We start from the raw sequence: 7453 nt of genomic DNA, 5'->3' as shown, positions 1-7453 counted from the left end.
GGCAGTCGAGGCTTCGGTCATGCATGACGTACGCGTACGCGCTGCGTACGAGCGTACGCCCCGCGTACCGAGGCAGACGAGCCTTCCTATAAATAGGATGCGAGGGCTTCCGAGAAAAGGGCTCATTTCTCTCCTCTCTCTCACAATCTTGCCTCGTTTTCCGTGTCCATTCAAACCCGAAGCTCTGGTCTTTTTGGCTCAAGTCCCGAGGGTCGATTTTACTCCCGAGATTCCCGAGAATCCCAAGGAAAATCCGTTTCCCGAGACAAAACTCTGCCCGGTTTTCCACCTCGCTATCTCCAAAACTTTCAAGTGAGTTTCATACCCCTTAATCAACCTTTTTAAATATTTTAAATGCTTTTATATGCTTTCAAGGGGGGGATTACAAGTAAAACACACGAGTATTATCGTGTGTTACATAAAGAAACTCTTTTATATGCTGTTATATATCCAAATCGCATGCGATTTATAAACCTTTAAGGAACTTATATATATATATATATATATATATATATATATATATATATATATATATATATAACATATGTTAAAATAGTATTCTATCTTTTGAAATATAAATTTGTTGTAATGCATGTATAAACTAAACTTTTCTTAGATTATTCTTGTCTATCTTAGACTCTACACCAAAAATCTATGCTTTCATAAACAAGTGATTCTTTTTCTAGGTATTTCTAAACAAACAAGACACACTTTTTGAAAACTATAATAGGTATAGTTTTACGAACAAATTTCTAACTCTTATGTACTAGAAACATGAATTTCAAGAAGTTTACTTTCGTATACAAGAACAAAAGTAACATTTTAACAAGTAGATCTGTTTTTATACCACGGTTTTGTGAGACACTAACTTCATGTACGTTCGAGTACACATTTCAAGTCCTGTATTATATACCAGAATCCCTTGAAGGGGGAGCATGGTGTTTGTGTATAGATCTATACAGGCTTGACAACCCGCGCCCTGACTGTTAGCTGCAGTCCACCGTTTGGGGTAACAAACGTCATAACATTCCAACGCCTGAAGAACGTTGTGTATAGGCATTCCGAGTCAATAGTATGGTTATAAAACTCACATGGGGTATTAAAAATGCATTGATTTACAAGGTTTTCAAACTCATTGGTTATTTTACACTTACATACATTTTGGAAACAAACATTGGTCTTGAGTGAAGGCTACTTTTATACTAGTAGAAAATATAGGATTTTCTAAACACAAACAAACAAAGATAAAACATTTCATTTCATTCAAACATTGTCACTTAAATAATTATGAAATTCACCAGCTTAAATGCTGATCTACTCTTTCAAAATTACTTGTATGTCCCAGGAAATCAGTAATTTCAGGTATTCATTACGCTTTTGATGAAGGGATGCTGCGGCGCCAGTTTAATCTCGTATTTTTGACATCATATTGTAATTGAGTTTTGAACATGTAACTTTTGACAAATGTAAACTTTCAATTATATATATGATGGTTGTATTGCTTTCTTTACTATGTATTCATTTGTTACGTTACCACATGAAGTCATCCGCCCCCGAACGTTTCCGCCGTTCAGGTTTGGGGGTGTGACAGAAAAAGGACATGAATCGGTTTTGACTAAGATAATTAAACAACTATCAAAGGACGATCCAAAGTTCGCCAAGGATTGGTCGCTTGTGAGTAGTTGGAAGTATAGTATTGGATGGACCATATCGACATTATTATGAATAGATAAGATTCTATTAAGAATGAGTTGTCGTATGGCAAATATGGAAATGTTTCCATATTGGGAGTTGGATATTGAGAGTCTATGTCTAGATTAGAAAATTTTATGCAAAAGGATGTTCAAAGGAATGTACTTTGAGTGAGAGACATCATATCTATAGAATTGTTTCTGATAGAGATTGGCCAAGTCTTGATGATTTTGAGCTATGACTTTACGAAAGGATCATTACATAAAATGTTAGAATCTAGCATATTCTATAAGTGGCAAGAATTTGATATTCTTACACTTGTAATATGGATTGGGAGTTGTGAAATGAGTGTGATTCGAAATGTGTTCATTTGACCTATTTCACAAAGTAAGGACCGTAGGTAAACATTGTGTGCATGTTAAGAGCATGGGAAAAGTATAGTTATAATTCAAGTAAGAAGTTGATTACCCGAAACAACAAATAATGAGTAATCAATATGGTGATAGATAAAAGGTGTTTTATTTACACTCAAAGGTTTGAGGTCATATGGGATTAGTATTATTCTTGTGTTTCACTTTGCATGTTATGACTTCCTGAATAATTTAATTGGTTCAGAACGGTCAAATTATTCGAACGGGCCACAGTTGTTCGTATGTTGGAAGTAGGTACGAATGAAGACTATCGTGAATTGGTGTGTGGATTGTCTAAAGTGTATTAGACATAAGCACATGTTTGCTGCAACGTTCATGAATGCTTATGAATATGATTTGAGCATTGGATTAAACCCACACTCACTTGGATCACTCCATGAATTGTATCACGAGTGATTGGTGAGACGATAACATCTTATATTCTTGAAACCGAGATGTGTGAGTTGTATCTTGCGAGTCGGTTGCGCATTGATAATATGTAAACGCACTAGTAACTTGGTGTTATAAAATATATTGTTGTGTGTAATTCGGCAAGTGAGTGCAAGCGAGCATTGAGTCAAATTTTATCCGTTCCTTTTATCCAAAGTAGGATAAAAGCGATATCTTTGGGCCCCTCGATGATTTAGTGATGGCACCTAAGTGCTTGGCCAAGCCGGGACTAATTTGATGTGATCAATTGCAGTCTGTTGTCAGTTGTCATAAATCAGAAGTCGGGAAATTGTATAGAGAGAATAATTAAGTTCATGTCTCATATCTATACGATATCTAGAATGGAGGAATATATGATCCCTTATCTAAAGGACACACGTATCTGATAAGATCAGAGTTGACAGCGGCTTTTGAAAGCTACGATTGCAGATCAAGATCTGAAGTCATACGCAGAATAGTTATTAGACTTATCCAAGTGGGAGACTGCTGGATTAGTGTCTAAGTCCATAACTATTTTGGTATGTACTTGACCCGATGGTGCATGGTCCTTTTGGGTTGCCTTCACCAAAGCAACTTGATAGGATGAATTATGGAGAGAGAGAGGATTAATTATGATTTATTAATATATTATGAGAATAATATATTAAAGGAGAAATCATAATGTTTAATTAATATTAGTCAAGAATTAATAAGAATTAAGTTTGTGGCTAAAAGACATTAATTAAACTTAAGGGACTAGAACTGCCAATTGTGTGATAGTTGAATATTGGGCTAATGGACTCCATATTAGAGGGGTGGACGAATTCTATGGGGAAACCCATTAGATATCGTCCAAGGCCTCTAAGGAGGGAGTCCATGGGTTGCTTAGGGCTTAAGCATCCAAATTAGGGTTTCCTTGTTAGATAACCCTAATAGCCTCACTATTTAAAGAACCCTTGAGACTCAAAAACGTGGTGAACTTGTTCCTTAGGGTTTCCACACATTTTGGGCAGCCTCATCTCTCCTTATTCTTCATCCTCTTGCTCTTGGTGTTTGTGAACCATTAGAGGAGTGACATTAGTCACTCTAAGCTTTCTAAAGTCATTACAAGGAGGATTTGAGATTGTTATTGCTACATAACAATCAAGGTAAGATCTAAAACCCTTTCACATGTTAATATGATTAATTGTATGCTAGAACTGGGGTTTAAAGTCTTGGATGAATTGCATGTACAATAGAGAAACCTAGATCCAAGCATTAGGGTTTGTATGAGCACATAGGATGTTCTTATGGCCAAAACCCATCATATATAACTAGAGAAAAATTAGATCCAAATCTATTAGGGTTGTATATGCACCATAGGAGTGTTATAGTACATAAAACCCAACAGTGGTATCAAACCCATGGGTAGTTTTCTGTTATATTGTTGCTTGGTTAATTGTTCAAAGCTGGAAAAACTGAAAAACTGATGTTTGAGAGGGGGACTCGACTAGTTGATTCATAAACTCGACAAGTTCCTGATGAACTCGACGAGTCCATAAGCTGACTTGATGAGTTCAACAGCCTGTTTGTAGTTTTTCGGGTTATTTTGGCCTCAATTGGATTAGAATCATTACCACAAACTGTTTTGTATCATAAAAGATGTTTTTCTGATATGGTAGTGATTATTCTCATCCAATTAAAAGATAAATTGTAAAATTTTAAAATAATTGCTAGTTTATATGATAAAGTTAATTATTTGTAATTTTTTATTTGAAATTATCTTACTACAAGAATTGTATTATGATCAAATTGGTAAAAGATAAAAATGGTTATTTTATAAGTTTATAATTTGATCTAAATGTTTTTAGGAGTTACAAAACTTGTCATCAAGTTTGGAACTCAAAGGTTTTTCAAGACTTACAAATTTTGTCACCAAAATTTGGAACTCAAAAGTTTTTAAAGGAGTTACAAATAAATTGATGATCTTAATGTTTTTGAAGAGTTCCAAAAGTTATGGAACTTGAAAAGTCTCATCTTCATAAAACAAATTAACTCCTTAAGTTATGGAGTTCAAAAGTTTTCAAGAATCACAAAACTTGCCATCAAGTTTTAAAAGTTGAAAAGTCCCAATTAAGAAACATTGAATTCATAGAAACCCTAGTAATTTGAAAAGTTTTCAAAAATGTAACTCATGGGTTCATAACTTAAAATTAATTAAATAGTTTTAATTTGATTTAGTATTTTGATGTGTATTGAATAGTTCAATTAATTATTATGGAGTTTATTAATAGTTAATTAAATGTTTAATTAAAAGAGTATTATTAAATCCATAATCATATGATTTAAGTTCAATTAAATTAAGAGTATAATTTATTAATAGACTAAACCATCAAGAATTTTAAAAGTTTAAAATACACCCTTATAGTATATAAAATAAAAAATTTAATATATTATATATGTAAAGTAAAAGGTCAGTCTTACCGTTAGTAGGTCTCATTCATGAAGTCGGTCTATAAGGAGTGTATAAGGAAACTGCCTATAAAATGACAGTTAAATGGGTGTCCACTCTCACCCACCACTTCTTTGATTGGTGGAGGGTCGTTAGCCGAACGGGTAGGATAGGACTCAAACTCCCATTTAAATTATTATGAACATACAAAGTAACTAAACATTAATAAATTCCCAATCTTATTTACTTAGGAAAAATGTGAATTTGATGCTAACCCATGAAATTTCACTTTGCACCTTGTTAAGTCTTTAGTGGAGTGTGTGTGGTTAACCGGCACACTAATTTGGGACTAACAATGTGTGGCAAATGGTAGCTTGATGTTAATCATGGATCAACGGAGCGTATGTGGTTAACCGACACATTGATTAGGTGATTTGTAACATTAAGTGCACCAAGCACATTTGCATGGTTATTCACACCTTGTTTGTGATCCTCTGCATCCTAGTCTCAAACTTGAAGGGCATAATCGAGATTAAATATACCGTTGAAATGTTCAATGAATCTCAAAGGATATAGGAATTTCAATTCATTTAAAACCTAAAGTTCATTTTTGTTTTTCATGGTGGAAATTGGTAAATCGTCATTTATCTACCTTCAAAAATTTTGCAATTGGATTACGGAATCCCTCCTCCGAATTGTAAAATATTATGTTGGTCCTAGCCTTAATATTTCATTTTGGGGGTTATATTAAGGACTTAAATCAACTAACTTGAATTTTTCCCTTATAGATGTCTAGTTCTAACAACTATGATATTCCCGAATCTTTTGGAAAAAGCTTTCCTCATGAAGATGATGTTCCTAAAAATCATACTTCACATCGTCCACCTCCTCCAATAATTCTCCCCAACCCACATATTCAAAGAATTGAAAAGTTCATGGTCACTCAAACCCTATTGGCAAGTAAACACTAAGATGGAAGGTTTGTGTGTGCTCATGTCTTGGAGATAAAGTCACACATTGACAGACTGGGAATGTTAGGAGTTGTTGTCTCGAGGAAGTAGGCTGTTGACCTACTTCTTCAATCACTTCCTAAGTCATATAGTGAGTTCATTAAAGATTACTATATGACAGACCGCAACATGTCCCTTATAGATCTTACCTATTTGCTAATTGATGTTGAATCAGCAAAGATTTGGCGCAATGGTAAAGCACATTTGATTGGAAGATCTACTTCCCAAACTTCCATGGACAATTAAAATGGAAACATTGGAAGTCCAGAAAATATTTCTCTTTCCAAGGGAAAAGGAAAGGTTAAGTCTAAGATTGTCCCATGTACCATTCTGAAAGAGTCTGTTTGCTTCTATTGCCAAGAGAAGGGGCATTGGTTGCGAAGCTGCCGTATCTACCTGGAGGACCACAAGGATGGTAAAGTCAAAATGTTTGACTCTGCTTTAGGTAAGTCCGCTATCTAACTCTATTAAGTTCCTATTTGGAGATTCTTAATACATGATGCGACAAGATTGCATTTTGATGTGTTTGTAGGATCGAAGAAAAGAAAGGAAGCGTAAAGGAAGAGTAAGTTGAGTCTGGTTGTGAAGATATGGATTTCGATCGCATGGTTCGATGATTAGATTTTTGAGTTGCTACTTAGGAGTTATGATAGATTGCTTAGAAATATGCAGTAACATAGTTTTCATTTTTTAATTACATTGTAAGGAAAAGTTTTTCGCATTTTATAAATAAATAAAAATTGTATTTTATCTTATTTTATATATCCTTGCAATGGCATTTGTGAAAATTGATTTTTGTATATTTCTATTGTTAGCAATATTGGAAAGTGAATTTGATTCTTTCGTTTGTGGTAGTTTCACAATTTACCAAATAAAGAAGATTCTTATCACCCCAGTTTCAATTGGATAGAAACTTGGAATCATGCAACTTGTGTTGTATGATGAATGAGAACCTTCATCTTCTGGAAAATAGGACTAATTCCTTGTTTACATGTATATGTGAGTCAAGTGAAGGACTAGGGGATCAGGTACACATAGTTGTACACTGGTCAGGTCCACCACAAAGAACAATAAGACTATTCATTGTCATTTACTAAAAGTTTAGTAAACATGGTTATGCTTACAAGATTAAGTGTAATTCAGAATCATTGAAAAAAGTTTCAACGTATAGCAGAATGAATATGAAGAATCAACTTGGCAGAAAGATTAAAAGTTTCTCCAATCTGAAAGCAAAGGAGAGTACTTTAGTATCGTGTTTTATGATCATCTTAATGATTATGAAAACCATATCACAATTGATCATCTAAGGACAACTTAGTACATTTGTATGGCTAACAAGAGGTATTGAGAATTGTTGAAATGGTTAAATCAAGAAGATGAGTCATACTTTATTCCAAAAATCGAGTCTTAGAGTTATTCTCCAAGATTGTAACTTGAGTGACATATCTTAAGAAGGTTTATAACACACTCATCAAATGTGG

Source organism: Lactuca serriola, chromosome 3 (assembly GCF_051521515.1).
Source record: "Lactuca serriola cultivar US96UC23 chromosome 3, Lser_US96UC23_V15, whole genome shotgun sequence".
NCBI classification, from domain to species: domain Eukaryota; kingdom Viridiplantae; phylum Streptophyta; class Magnoliopsida; order Asterales; family Asteraceae; genus Lactuca; species Lactuca serriola.
Note: the sequence above shows the minus strand (reverse complement) of the source record.